At 39.7% G+C, this 14,229-nt stretch overlaps 1 pseudogene; it reads right to left on the bottom strand.

Annotated features, from left to right (window-relative positions):
- Positions 1–10,359: 10,359 nt before the first annotated feature.
- On the bottom strand, positions 10,360–14,229 carry LOC101599118 (annotated as a pseudogene).

Raw genomic sequence — 14,229 nt, 5'->3', positions numbered from 1 at the left:
GATTAAAGACATGCACCACCAACTCTTATTTTAAAAAATATTATTTATTTATTTATTTGAGAGAGAGCAAGAGGGAGAGAGAGAGAATGGGCACACCAGGGCCTCCGGCCATTGCACTTGAACTCCAGATGCATGTGTCCCCTTGTGTATCTGGCTTACATGGATGCTGGAGAGTTGAACTGTGATCCTTTGGCTTTGCAGGCAAACACCTTAACCACTAAGCCATCTCTCCAGCCCCTAGAAGAGAACTCTTACTAGGCTGATGAAGATTGGGAGGGAAGAATATAAAAGGATCTTTTAAAATATAAATATATTTTTACTTTTTATTGATAATTTCTATACTTACAGACAATAAATTATGATAATTCCCTACCCTCCCCCACTGTCCCCTTCACAAGTCTGCTGTCCATCATATCCCCTCCCTCTGTCCATTAGCCTCTCTTTTAATTTGATGTCATCATTTTTTTTCTTCGATTATGGAGGTCTTGTGTAGGTATTGCTAGACATTGTGAGGTCATGGATATTGAAGCCAATTTCTGTTTGGGCAGTTGCATTGTAAGGAGTGGTACCCTTCCTTTGGCTCTTACATTCTGTCCACCCCCTCATACGCAATGAACCCTGAGCCTTGGAGAGTGTGAGATGTTTCAGTGCTGGACACTCCTCCATCTCTTCTGCTCAGCACTATGTTGCCTTTTGGGTCATCCCAGTGGTCATCACCATCTGAAAAGAGAAGCTTTTCTAGCCAGAAGTGAGAGTAGCATTAATATATGTGTATGAACATTAAGTGTAGTGCTTTCTGGGCAGTTTGGTGAGAATAATATATACATTCACCCAGACAAGAGCAGGCTTTATACCCCTAAGGTTCATGACCTCCCCTGCCATAGGATTTTGATTAGGTTTTTAGTACCAGGCATGTATTCCTACCCATAGAGTGGGCCTCCAGTCCAACTAGAGAGAAGTTGGTTTTCCCCAGAGTAGACATACAATTATTGCACTGTTTTGGTCATTTGGCCTGTGTGCCAAACTTGAGGCTTCCAGTGTCCATTATTTTCACTGCTGATGACTTCTGTCTCCCATAAGGCTGCACACAGTGTGGCTTTTTCCAGCTTTCAGTTGGCTGGGCTGCAGTAAGAAGGTTTTCTGCCCAGCACCAGCTTGATTTCTCAGTGACTTTACCATTCAGGCATATGAAGTCTTCAGCAACAGGGTCTTACCATCTGTTTCTCAAGGGAAATCAAGGCCCTTGGCAATAGCATGTAATGTTTTGAAGGCAACAGGGACCTCTATGGCCTACAACTCACTGGAAAGTATCCCATCCCTGGAACTGAAAATTTTCTAGTAACAATCTATGGCTTCTGGATATGACATTATTCAAAAAAGTAGGTTTTCATACATTTAATTCAGAATATCTTGAATTTTCATTGACCCACCCTCTCACCCTTCTTTTATACAATCTCTTCCCCTGGCCTTGCTTAGGCCATTCCACTGACTGTAATCTGTTCTTCTACTTACATATATAAATACCATCCCCTTAAGTCCTTCCCTCTTCTTCCTTTATAGCCTTTTTTTTTTGCTTATGGCCTCTGCTACCGATTTTTGGTTCCAGCTCACACACAAGTCTATACATTGGTAGATACAATCCACATATGAGATAGAACATGTGACTTTGATGTTCTGTGCCTGGGTTATCTCACTTAGTATAATTCTTTCCAGATCCATCCATCTCCCTGCAAATTTCATAATTTCATTTTTCTTTACTGCTGAATAGAATTCCACTGTGTAGATGTACCGCATCTTTATTATCCATTCATCTGTGGAGGGAGATCTAGGGTGGTTCCATTTCCTAGCCATTGTGAATATAGCAGCAATAAACATGGTTGTGCAAGCATCTCTAAGGTAGTGAGAAGAGTCATTAGGATATATGCCTAGGAGTGCTATATCTGGATCAAATGGTAAATCTATTTTTAGCTGTCTCAAGAACCTCCACACTGATTTTCACAATGGCTGTACCAGACTACATTCCCATCAACAGTGCAGAAGGGTTCCCCCCTCCCTTTTTCTTTTGTTTTTTCGAGGTAGGGTCTCACTCTGGCCCAGACTGACCTGGAATTCACTATGGAGTCTCAGGGTGGCCTTGAACTCACGGCGATCTTCCTACCTCTGCCTCCCGAGTGCTGGGATTAAAGGTGTGCACCACCATGCCCGGCAGGGTTCCCCTTTTTGCTTATCCTCGCCAACATTTATTGCCATTTCTTTTCTTGATAGCAGCTATTCTGACAGGAGTGAGGTGGAATCTCAAAGTAGTTTTAATTTGCATTTCCCTGATGGCTAAGGATGTAGAACACTTTTTCAGATGTTTATATGCCATCTGCATTTCTTCCAATGAGAACTCTCTATTTCGTTCCATAGCTTATTTTTTAAATTGGGTTGTCTGATTTTTTTATTGTTCTGTTTTTTGAGTTCTTTGCATATTCTGGATATTAATCCTCTGTCAGATGTGTAGCTGGCAAAAGTTTTCTCCCATTCTGTAGGTTGTCTCCTTGCTCTATTCAGGGTCCTTTGCTGTACAAAAGCTTTGTAATTTCATGAGATCCCAGTGGTTGATTAGTGGTTTTATTCCCTGAGCAATTGGGGTTATTTTTAGAAAGTCATTGCCTATGCCAATATGTTGAAGGGTTTCCCCTACCTTTTCCTTATCAATTTCAGAGTTTCAGGTCTGATATTAAGGTACCTGATCAACTTGGACTTGATTCTTGTGGATGGAGAAAGACTAGGATTTAGTTTCATCCTTTACATGTAGATATCTAGTGTTTTCCCAGCACCACTTGTTGAAGAGGCAGTCTTTTTTCCAGTGAATATTTTTGGCATTTTTGTCAAAAATCAGATGGCTGTAGCTACCTGGATTAACACCTTGGTCCTCTGTTCTGTTCCATTGATCTACATGTCTGTCTTTGCCAATACCATGCTGTTTTTTTTTTTTTTTTTACTATGGCTTTGTGATATAGCTTAAAATCAGGTGTGGTGATACCATTGGCCTTGTTTTTTTTTTAATTAATTATTTATTTATTTGAGAGTGAGACACAGAGAGAAAGACAGATAGAGGGAGAGAGAGAGAATGGGCGCGCCAGGGCTTCCAGCCTCTGCAAACGAACTCCAGACGCGTGCGCCCCCTTGTGCATCTGGCTAACGTGGGACCTGGGGAACCGAGCCTCGAACCAGGGTCCTTAGGCTTCACAGGCAAGCACTTAACCGCTAAGCCATCTCTCCAGCCCACATTGGCCTTATTTTTGTTGCTCAAAATTGTTTTGGCTATTCGAGGTTTTTTGTGCTTCCGAATGAATTTCAGGATTGATTTTTCTTTTTTAATTAATTTATTTTTTTATTAATTAGGTTTGTACTCAGTGAATACAGTCAAGTTGGTATCATTGTTAGGCTTATTCATGTCTTACCCCCTCCCCCATACCCTCCTTATTGAGGTATATGGTCATGCATTGTGGAGATAGACCATAGTTATGGGTAGGAGAAATGTCTCTGCTTATCATGACCCAACATGTGGCTCTGACATTCTTACCAGCCCCTCTTCTGCAAAATTTCCCTGAGCCATATTGGGTTCATTATTGGTCTGCTTCAATGATTAGGTGTTGAGAGTCTCTAGGTCTCTGGCTCTCTGACTTGGTAGGAGTTGATTGTTCTCTGTGTTGATCTCCTTCACTCTTGTGCTGGTACCTGGTTCACCAAGAAAATAGCACACTTGCCTATTGTGCCAGTTATTCTTACTTTCAGCTGGGGCCCTTTTGAGGTATGATGGGGGTCATTCTCTCTTTAGGATTTGTGTCTATCTGACAAAGAGAAGCAGATTCTCCAGCGGAGAGTAAAGTTAGCACCAGATAAATGGGATAACCATTATTTTTTTAATAGACAATTTAATAGGTGTAGGCCCTCTTGTAGCCCATGATTGGTGGTAGTTTGATAATGGAGAGTGGACTCATATTTGGATATAGTTCAGACTTGTTTACCAGCTCCAGCTATAGGGCCCATACCACTGAGGGGATCAGTTAGCCAAATCAAGAGCAGTTGGTTTCCCACCATGGCTGTGTGCCACTATTGTACTTGTGTGAACATCATGACAGGATATTTGTTGCTAAGTAGGTTAGACCATGAGTTGGTTGGATAGATATTGGTTATTTTCCCCAGTCTCCCATGTAACACCTTCTGGCACTAGACACACTGGCTGTCTGGGGACTGACTCTCTTCCAGCTTCCAGCAATGTCACTCCATGTTATGTGTCAACCACATATGGTGTCTTTAGTAGTAGGGTCTTACCACTAATGTTTGGTGGGTCATCAAGTACTCTGACAGAAATCTGTCTTTCTTTTAGGAAACCTTGTAGGTCTCTCTGATCAAAAGCTCATTATGGATGATAGCCCCATCCTAGTACTGGGAGTTACAGGTCAGTGCCTATGAAGAGAAGGAAGAAAAAGATAACTAATATAAAAGAGTTAGGGAGAAGAGGGAGGGAGGGAGGAAAAGAGAGAGAAAGAGAGAGAAGCAGTAGAAGATTAAGGCCAGAATTCATTGTACCCTCTCCAGTGCCTTGTGACTCAGGTATTACCTCTAAGGGCCTGGTGACTGTTCAACCATTTGGTCTGCCTTTTAGGATATAGAATTTTATGGTACCATTGCCATTTGGGTCCAGATTTGTGTGCACCATCCTCTCCCTTGCCCTTCTGTCCCCTCCCTCCCCACCCACCGTATTGTTTTGTCCTTGAGATGCTTGCTGGGTATGTTGGCATCTTGGGTAGATTCAGGTTAGGTGTTGTAGAAGAGTGAGACTGCACGGTAATTATCTTTCTGATTGGGTAAATCCACTGAGAATGATATGTTCCAGGTTTGACCAATTTCTTCAAATTTCATTGTGTTGTTTTATATTACTGCTGCATAGAACTCCATTGTGTGGATATACCACATCTTAGTTATCCATTAGTCTAGTGATGGACATCTGAGTTGATTCTAGCTCTTAGCTATTATAAATTGAGCTGCTATAAACATAGTTGAGCAAATCTTTCTGGACGGAGGCTTGCAGGTTTTAGGGTATATGCCCAGTAAGGGAATAATTGAGTCTGTTGGTTACTCTCTAGTTAGCTATTGTAGAAGTATCCATATTGCTTTCCAAAGTAGTTGTACCATCTTACATTCCCACCAACAGTGGGTAAGGGTTCCTATTTCTCCACATCATTGCCAGCATTTATTTCATTTGATTTTTTTAATGTTTGCAATCCTTACTGTGGTAAAGTGGAATCTCACAGTTGTTTTAATTTTTTTGTTTATTTTTATTTATTTATTTAAGAGCAACAGACAGAAAGAGAAAGAGGGAGGGAGGGAGAAAGAGAGAGAATGGGCATGCCAGGGCTTCCAGCCACTGAAAATGATCTCCAGACGTGTATGTCCCCTTGTGCATCTGGCTAACACGGATCCTGGGGAATTGAGCTTCACAGGCAAGCGCTTAACTGCTAAGCCATCTCTCCAGCCCTCATAGTTGTTTTAATTTACATTTTCCTGATGATTAGGGATGATGAACATTTTCTTAAGTGTGTTTGCCATTTGTATTTCTTCCTCTGTGAACTGCCTGTCCAGTTCTTTGCCCCATTTTGTGAGTGGGTTGTTTGACTTTATAGATTCACTTCCTTGGCTAACATTATTCCAAGGTATTTTGTTGTTGTTGTTGCTATTGAAAATGGGATAAGATCACTTATTTCTTTCTCTGTATCTTTGTCATTTTCATATAGAAAGGCTACTGATTTTTGTGCATTGATTTTGTATTCTGCTACTTTGCTAAAGGATTTAATCATCTTCAAGAGTTTTGGGATGGAGTCTCTTGAGTCTCTTACATATAGAATCATGTCATCTGTGAATAGAACTAACTTAACTTCTTCCTTTCCAAATTGCATCCCTTTTATTTCTTTCTTCTATCTTATTCCTTGAATTAGGACTTCCAGTACTATATTGAAGAGCAGAGGTGAGAGTGGACACCCCTGTATTGTTCCTGATCTCAGTGGGAATTCCTCCAGTCTCTCTCCATTAAGTATTATTTGGGCCTTAGGAGCTTTGTATATTGCCTTTATTATGTTAAGATATGAACCAACCATGCCAATTCTTTCCAGTGTTTTGATCATAAAGTGATGTATTTTGTCAAAGGCCTTTTCTATATCTATCAAAATGATCATTTGGTTTTTGTGTTTAACCTTGTTTTTACGGTGTATTACATTGACAGATTTCTGTATGTTGAACCACCCCTGAATTCCTGGGATGAATCCCACTTGATCAAGGTGGATAATGCTTTTCATGTGTTGTTAGATTTGGTTTGCGAGGATTTTGTTCAGGATCTTTGTGTCTAAGTTCATCAGGGAAATAGGCTGGTAGTTTTCTTTTTTTGTGGCATCTCTGCCTGGTTTTAGAATTAGGGTGATACTAACTTCATAGAAGGAGTTGGGGAGCTTTCCCTGTTTTCCAATTTTATGGCACAGTTTGAGAAAGATTGGTTTGAGTTCTTCCACTAAGGTTTGATAGAATTCAGCTGAGAAGCCATCTGGTCTGGACTCTTCTTTTTTGGGAATTTTTTTTTTTTTTTTTTTTAGATTTTTATTAACATTTTCCATGATTATAAAAAAACTCTCTCTCTCTCTCTTTTTTGCTTGATCAAATTGGCCAGGGGCTTGTCAATCTTGTTTATTTTTTTCAAAGAAGCAGCTCATTGTTTTGTCAATTTTCATGATTTTTTTTAAGGTTCCAATTCATTAATTTCTGCTCTGATCTTAATTGTTTCTTACCATCTGGAGATTTTTTGGGTTGAATTCTTCTTGCTTTTCCAGTGCCTTTAGATGGATGGTTAGGATATTGATTTGGGATCTTGCTGTCTTTGTTATGAAGGCATTTAGTGCTATGAGTTTTCCCCTGAGGACTGCCTTCATTGTGTCCCATCAGTTTTGGTATGATGTGTTCTCATAGTCATTCATTTCTAGAAATTTAACTTTTTATTTCGTCCACTACCCATGTGTTGTTTAAAAGTGTGCTGTTCAGTTTCCAGGTGCCATTGGGATTCTTGCTGGGTCTTTTGTTGTTAATTTCTAGCAATATAGCATTGTGATCTGATATCATGCAGGGAATTATGTCAATATTCCTAAATATATGGAGGCAGACTTTGTGATCCAGTATATGATCTATTTTAGAGAATGTTCCATGGGCTGCTGAGAAGAATGTGTAGTTTGTGGATTTGGGATGGAATGTTCTGTAGATGTCTGTTGAGGCTAAGTGGTCTATGGTTTTGTTGAGTTCTCTTACTTCCCTATTGAGTTTCTGTTTGGATGATCTGTCTATTACTGATAATGGTGTATTAAAGTCCCCAACTATAATGGTGTTGGTGGTTATTTCTGTTTTATTGTCAAGTAGGTTTATGAACTGTGGTGCCCCTGTGTTTGGTGCATAAAGATTTATGATTGTGCTATCCTCTTGATGGATCATTCCTTTGATAAATAGGAAGTGGCCTTCTTTGTCTTTTTTGATTATTTTTGGTTTGAAGTCTATTTTATCCAATATTAGTATAGCTACACCTGCTTGTTTCTTATTCCCATTTGATTGGAATATCATTTTCCACCTTTTCACCTTGAGGAGGTGTCTGTCTTTAGTGGTGAGGTGGGTTTCTTGAAGACAGAATGAGGGGTCCAGTTTTTTGATCCACCCTGTTAGCCTGTGTCTCTTGATGGGCGAATTAAGGCCATTAATATTTAGGGTAATGACTGTGAGATTTGATTTGATCCCTGCCATATTGTGTTGGCATATTTGGTTCGGTGCTTTCATGAACTTTGAAATTTTTTGTGCCTTCTCTGAGCTTGGTTACTATGATCTCCTTCTTGTAGGCATTTGAGGTTGATTATTTGATTCTTCTGTGTGGAGAATTTCCTGAAATACTCTCTGTAGTTTTGGTTTTGTGCTCATGTAATTGTAAAGCTGAGTTTTGTCATGGAAAGTTTTTCTTTCGCCATCTATTATGAGGGATACTTTTGCTGGGTAGAGTAGTTTGGTTTGGGAGCCATAGGTTCTTAGAGTTAGCAGTGTTCCATTCCTTGTGGCTTTCAGGGTTCCATGAGAAGTCTGAAGTAATTCTGATGGGGTTACCTTTAAAAGTGATGTGCTGTTTTTCCCTAGTTGCTTTCAGGATTTTCTCTTTGGTGTCAATTTTTAGAGGTTTTTTTTTTTTTTTTTTTTGGTTTTTCGAGGTAGGGTCTGACTCTGGTCCAGGCTGACCTGGAATTAACTCTGTCATTTCAGGGTGGCCTTGAACTCATGGCAATCCTCCTACCTCTGCCTCCCGAGTGCTGGGATTAAAGGCGTGCACCACCACACCCAGCTAATTTTTAGAGTCTTAATGACAATATGTCTTGGAGAGTTTCTCCTTTGGTCCAATCTGTTTGGCGTTCTATTAGCTTCTTGTATCTTGATGGGCCTTTTTTTTGAGAGAGTGGGAAAGTTTTCTTTCATTATTTTGTTAAATAAATTTTCCATGCCTTTGCTCTGAATTTCTTCCCCTTCTGGTATTCCCGTGATCTGAATGTTAAGATGTTTAAGGGTATCCCACAATTCCCTCATGTTCTGTTCACTGAAAATTTTGGAGTTATTGAAACTTTTGAACTCTTGAACTGTTTCTTCTGTCTTTTCTTCCAGATCAGAGTTTCTATCCTCCATATGGCTTACTCTATTCTTGAGAGCTTCTAAAGAGTTTTGGGCTTGTTCAATTAGGTTTGCATTTTCTACTACTTTTCTATGTATAGTTTCCATCCCTCTGCCAAGCTCCCTTTTCATATCATTTTCTGATTTTCTTGATGCTTCTTGGAATTCATCCTTGCATTTCTTTATGTCATCATTTAGCATCACCAGCTGATTTTAGAGGTCCTCCTTTTTTCCCACTCTCCTTCCTATATCTTAACTGTCTTTGAATTCCTTCCATTTTCTTATCTATTAGGTCTAATCTAGTTATGGCAGCATCCACACAATTATCTTTTCTTTGTCGCTTTTTGCAAGTTCTCCCAGTAGCTTGGTCAGGGTTGCATTGCTCATAGCTTCATTTTGGTGTTCTGATCCCAATGACTCTTCTATGTTTTGATTAGAGACATTAAGTGCGGGAGTATCTTGAAGCTGGTGCTATGTCTAAGGAGGCTGCTTGTGGGAATTGGGGGACTGGTGGGCTAACTGAGAGGGAGGAAGTCAACCGATTCCCCTTTTCTTCCCCTCTGCGCCCTACCACTGGCAATCTATTAGAGATTGCTCTCCTCTAAAAGACCCAGTGAACCTTTATTGCCTTGCCTTTCTTCCCAGGGAGGTGCTGCACAATTAGGCGGTGGCCATCTTGACCTGAAGTCGGGTTAAATTTTTTTTTAAGTTTAATATAATTTCAGACTGTAGTGTGCACCGAATGAATGGAAAAGTGTGGACCCTATTAAAGCTGTTCTCATAAGAACACAAATTCTTTTATAAGTGCAAACCCTTTCACAAAGGGGTTTCAGTCACTATTGGCTGGTATATGTTGTTTCTTGCTTAGGTAGAAAATTTTGTATATGAAATTTAAATTTTAAAAATTTAGGTGAACTTTCACAGGTAAATATACTTGCACCTAGGCCAAACTGTTTAACAAAAAGTTATGAAAAGAACTACTCTGGCAATGGTGCTTACTATACATGCTACTGAAATTAAAATACATATTTGGAGAAATCTTTCCCCTTATCTGCTGTTGCCAAATGAGATTCATAAGAAAAAGGAAAGAGTTATTACCAATTTAAAAACTTCAGGACATACTGAAACATCAGATGACACTGTACAGGAAATGTCTTTCTGTAACAGGTAACAATTTAAAGAAAAAGGTAAGTACATTGCAAAACAACTAAACCAATTTATTTCACGAAATACTTAAATTGTGAGTCATCAAAGTGCAATCCACAGCTTTCTACATATCTTAAAGTTCCTCAACACAATAGTTTAAAGTCAACACTGAACAACTGTAAAGGAAAGTACATAGTAAATTATGCTTTATTTCACTTTATAGTACTAAAAGGAAAAAAGGTACCTTTCTAGCTTCATATGAAATGCTAAGTATCAGTGATTTCTGCTATAACAGAAGTCACTCTCTACGTGAACTTCTTGTAGAGGAATAACTTTTGAAATCTAGAAGTAGAAAAAAATAGCAAACTCTAAATCTTTGCATCTCTCCAGTGCAAACCAGCTTTTAAGGACTGAGTTTATATCAGTATTTCCAATTAGTGTATGTTATTAGCATAGGAGTCTGGATTGAAAAGGCTTTTTGCTTGTGTACTAACTTAGAAGTAATATAGGATCCTCTAGCTCCTAGAAGGGAATAGAGCTGGCTTGATTCTCCCCCACCTCCGAGTCATATGGAGCCTCAGGGAGCTCTGTGAAATCATACGCCAGTTGCTCATCTTCTGCATCTGATCGGACATAGCAGGAAGGATTAGCATATTCCTCATCTTCTACACTGTTGGAATCTTGAGGAATATACAACATCCCTGGGTAGTTTCTACTAAGTCACTTGTGGTTTTTAGGGAGATTTTCCTAAATGCCATCAGATGCATATGAGAAAATTTTGAATACTTGAAGTGTTTAAAGCCCAGAGACTCTATAACAATCTTCCTGCTTTTCATCATCATAGCATGACAGTTCTGATGTGAGGAATCAGGTGATGATAAGTAATAATCAGTTTAACACTAACAGTTCCTGGGCTTTCTTGTAGCAAATCCATCGCTGCTAGGCTGATGGCAAGTAGGAAAGGAGAAGAGAGAAAACCACCACATGGAAAAGCTCTCCACGAAGAGAATCAATAGGTTTCTCCAGCTGCTTCAGAAACGCATCTATAGCATCTTGTGCAAGCTGCAGCTGTAAGTTCAGGAGTCACACTTACACTCTCCACAGCAGGTACAGTGTCTATGTCAACAGCCAAAAGTTCTTCAAACTTCAGAAATGGGTCAAGGCAGTGCCAACATCAAGTAACTTGATCTTTCCAAAGGCTTGAAGCCATTCGGATGTAAATCTGAGACTGGTTAAATAACCTTCAAGTTGAGAAGACTCTGTGTTTAAGCCTGGAGTGGTCTCAGTGGCAAGTACAGCTCTTTTTTCATCGTAAGTGCTTTTCTCTTCCCACTATTTTGGAAATATTGTCGGCATACAGTACACCACCATTCAATGCGACCTTCACCCTCACAAGTTTTTGCTCAATGATTATCTGCCAATTTTTTCATCGCAACAGCATATTCACAAAGCGTTTCCTCATCTTCACAGTGTTTTCACCAGGTGGTATCAAAATCTCCCACTTCGCGCTACTGCTTGCGGAGTCGCCAGTGGACGCTGTTCACCACCCCGAGAGCTTGTGCTCCAGCTTCCGCTCCTGCTCCAGGGACTGAGGGGCGTCCAGGGGTCTCTGCCTGCGAGCCGCGCTTCGGCCTCGGGCCCTGGCTCCTTATCGCATCCCCTCGCGGTCGTTCCCCTCGGAAGAGGTGGGGAAGGAGGAGGCAGCTGCAGCTGCAGCAGCAGCCCGAAGAGATCATAGATCTTTTATATGATCTAGTTATATCGCTCCTGGTCATTTACTCAAAAGACTTCAAGTCAACATATCACAGAGAAACTTGTACTTTAGTTTATTGCAGCACTATTCACAATGGCTAAATTAGAATCAATGTAGACGTGCAATAACTGAGGAACAGATAGGGAAGATTTGATGTATATACACACTGAATTTTTTCAGCCATGAAGAATGAAGTTATGTTGTTTGCAGAACAGTGGACGAAATTGAAGATAATCATATTAAGTGAATTAAGCTAATTGCAAAAGACAAATATACGTTTTCTCTAATTTGAGGTTCTTATATTTTATATAGTAATATAAAATAAGATAATATACATACACACATACATAAAGTATGTCATAAAAATAAAGTTTAATTCTCCAGGGGGACAAAAGGAACTACTGGGAGGGAGAAGGCAGGGGGACATGAAGGAGAATATGTTCAACATATAACTTATACATGTATAAAAGCTTGAAAAAAATGAAAAATACATTTTTGTATTTAAGTAGTAAAAATAAAATTTGAAAATATAAAAATCATTTCACATTGTAGGCAAACACCTTCACTGCTAAGCCTTCCCTCCAGCCCCTCATTTCACATTGTATGTATGGAGCAGAACATTGCATTGTACACTATAAGATATTTGAAATTTTATTTATTGATTATAGTTAATAAGATGGCTGAACTATTAAAGTTTTTGCTTTTAATGCTTCTAGTATTCCCTACCAGTATCAAAATTTTAAATTAGCATACATAGCATTAGGTTTCATCATATTATTTTAAAACAAAATTTGGTTTTACTAATTCTCTTCTCCCCCATCTTCTTTCCATACCCTTTTAGCCTCCCTTCTGCTTGCAAATCACATGTGTCCAGCTATGCTCTCCCTTCCTCAGCACCTTTCTTTCCCCACTTGGCATCTCTTTTTCCATTTTGTAGCATGTATTCACACTCACTGCCACTTAAATGTACATATAGACATTGTAACCTAGGATCTGTGTATGAAAGAGAACACGTGACTTTTGTCTCTTCTGAATCTGTATCGCCTCATTTAACATAGTGCTTTTCAGCTCCATCTATTTTTTTTTGCAAAAATCATGATTTCATTTTGCTTCACAGAAGAATAAAGTCACATTGTGTTATATATACCCCATTTTTTCCCTTTTTATTGACAGCTTCATATTTATAGACAATAAGCCATAATAATCCCCCCCACTTTCCCCTTCATAAATTTACTCTCCATTATACCCTGTCTCCATTAGTCTGTCTTTTATTTTGATATCATTATCTTTTCCTTCTATTATGATGGTCTTGTGAAGATAGTGCTAGGCACTGCAAGGTCATGGATATCAAGGACAATTTCTGTCTGGTTGATTGCATTGTAAGCAGTCCCACTCTTCACTCTTCCTGGGAGAAGGTTTTCAGCTCATTCCCAGTATGATTTTTTGATGACCTTGCAGCCCAATCATGTGGAGTCTTCAGCAAAAGAGTCTTATTATCTATTTCTGGTGGAAAACCAAAGACCTTGGCAATATCCTGTAATGTTTTGGGGCATCAGGAACCTCCCTGGCCAGCAACTCACTGGAAGGTATCCCATCCCTGGCACTGAAATTTTTCTAGTAACAGTCTATGGCTTCTGGGTGTGTCATTATCCAAAAAAAGTAGGTTATCATGTGGCTTATTCACAATATTCTGAATTTTTATTACCCCTCCCCCACACTCCTTTTACCCAATTTCTTCCTCTGACCTCACTTAGGCCATTCCACCTGCAGTAATCTGTCCATCTACTTACATACATCCCCTTAAGTCCCCCCTCTCCTCCCTCCCTTACAGCCTTTTTTTTTTTTTTTTTTAAATTTATTTATTTATTTGAGAGCGACAGACACAGAGAGAAAGACAGAGGGAGAGAGAGAGAATGGGCGCGCCAGGGCTTCCAGCCTCTGCAAACGAACTCCAGACGCGTGAGCCCCCTTGTGCATCTGGCTAACGTGGGTCCTGGGGAACCGAGCCTCAAACCAGGGTCCTTAGGCTTCACAGGCAAGCGTTTAACCACTAAGCCATCTCTCCAGCCCCTTACAGCCCTTTACAAGCTTACTAGCCTCTGCTACTCATTTTTACTCCAACTCACACACAAGTCTAACCATTTGTAAATAGGATTCAGATATGAGAGAAAGCATGTGACAATTGGCTTTCTGGGCCTTGGTTACCTCACATAGTAAAATCCTTTCCAGATCCATCCATTTTGCTGCAAATTTCATAATTTCATTTTTTTTAACTGTTGAATAGAACGGCATTGTGTAAATGTACCACACCTTTATTATTTATTCATCTGTTGAGGGACATCTAGGCTGGTTCCATTTCCTAGCTATTGTGAATAGAGCAGCAATAAACGTGGTTGTGCAAGTATCTCTAAGAGTCCGTAGGATATATGCCTAGGAGTGGTATAGCTGGGTCACATGGTAAATCTAACTTTAGCTGTCTCAAGAACCTCCACACCGATTTCCACAATGGCTGTACCAGACTACATTCCCACCAACAGTGTAGAAGGGTTCTCCCTTTTCTGCACTCGCCAACATTTCTTGTCATTTGTTATCTTGATGGTTGCCAT

The sequence above is a fragment of the Jaculus jaculus genome, chromosome 6, assembly GCF_020740685.1.
Source record: "Jaculus jaculus isolate mJacJac1 chromosome 6, mJacJac1.mat.Y.cur, whole genome shotgun sequence".
NCBI classification, from domain to species: Eukaryota; Metazoa; Chordata; class Mammalia; order Rodentia; family Dipodidae; genus Jaculus; species Jaculus jaculus.
This window is presented reverse-complemented; position numbering and strand designations above follow the sequence as displayed.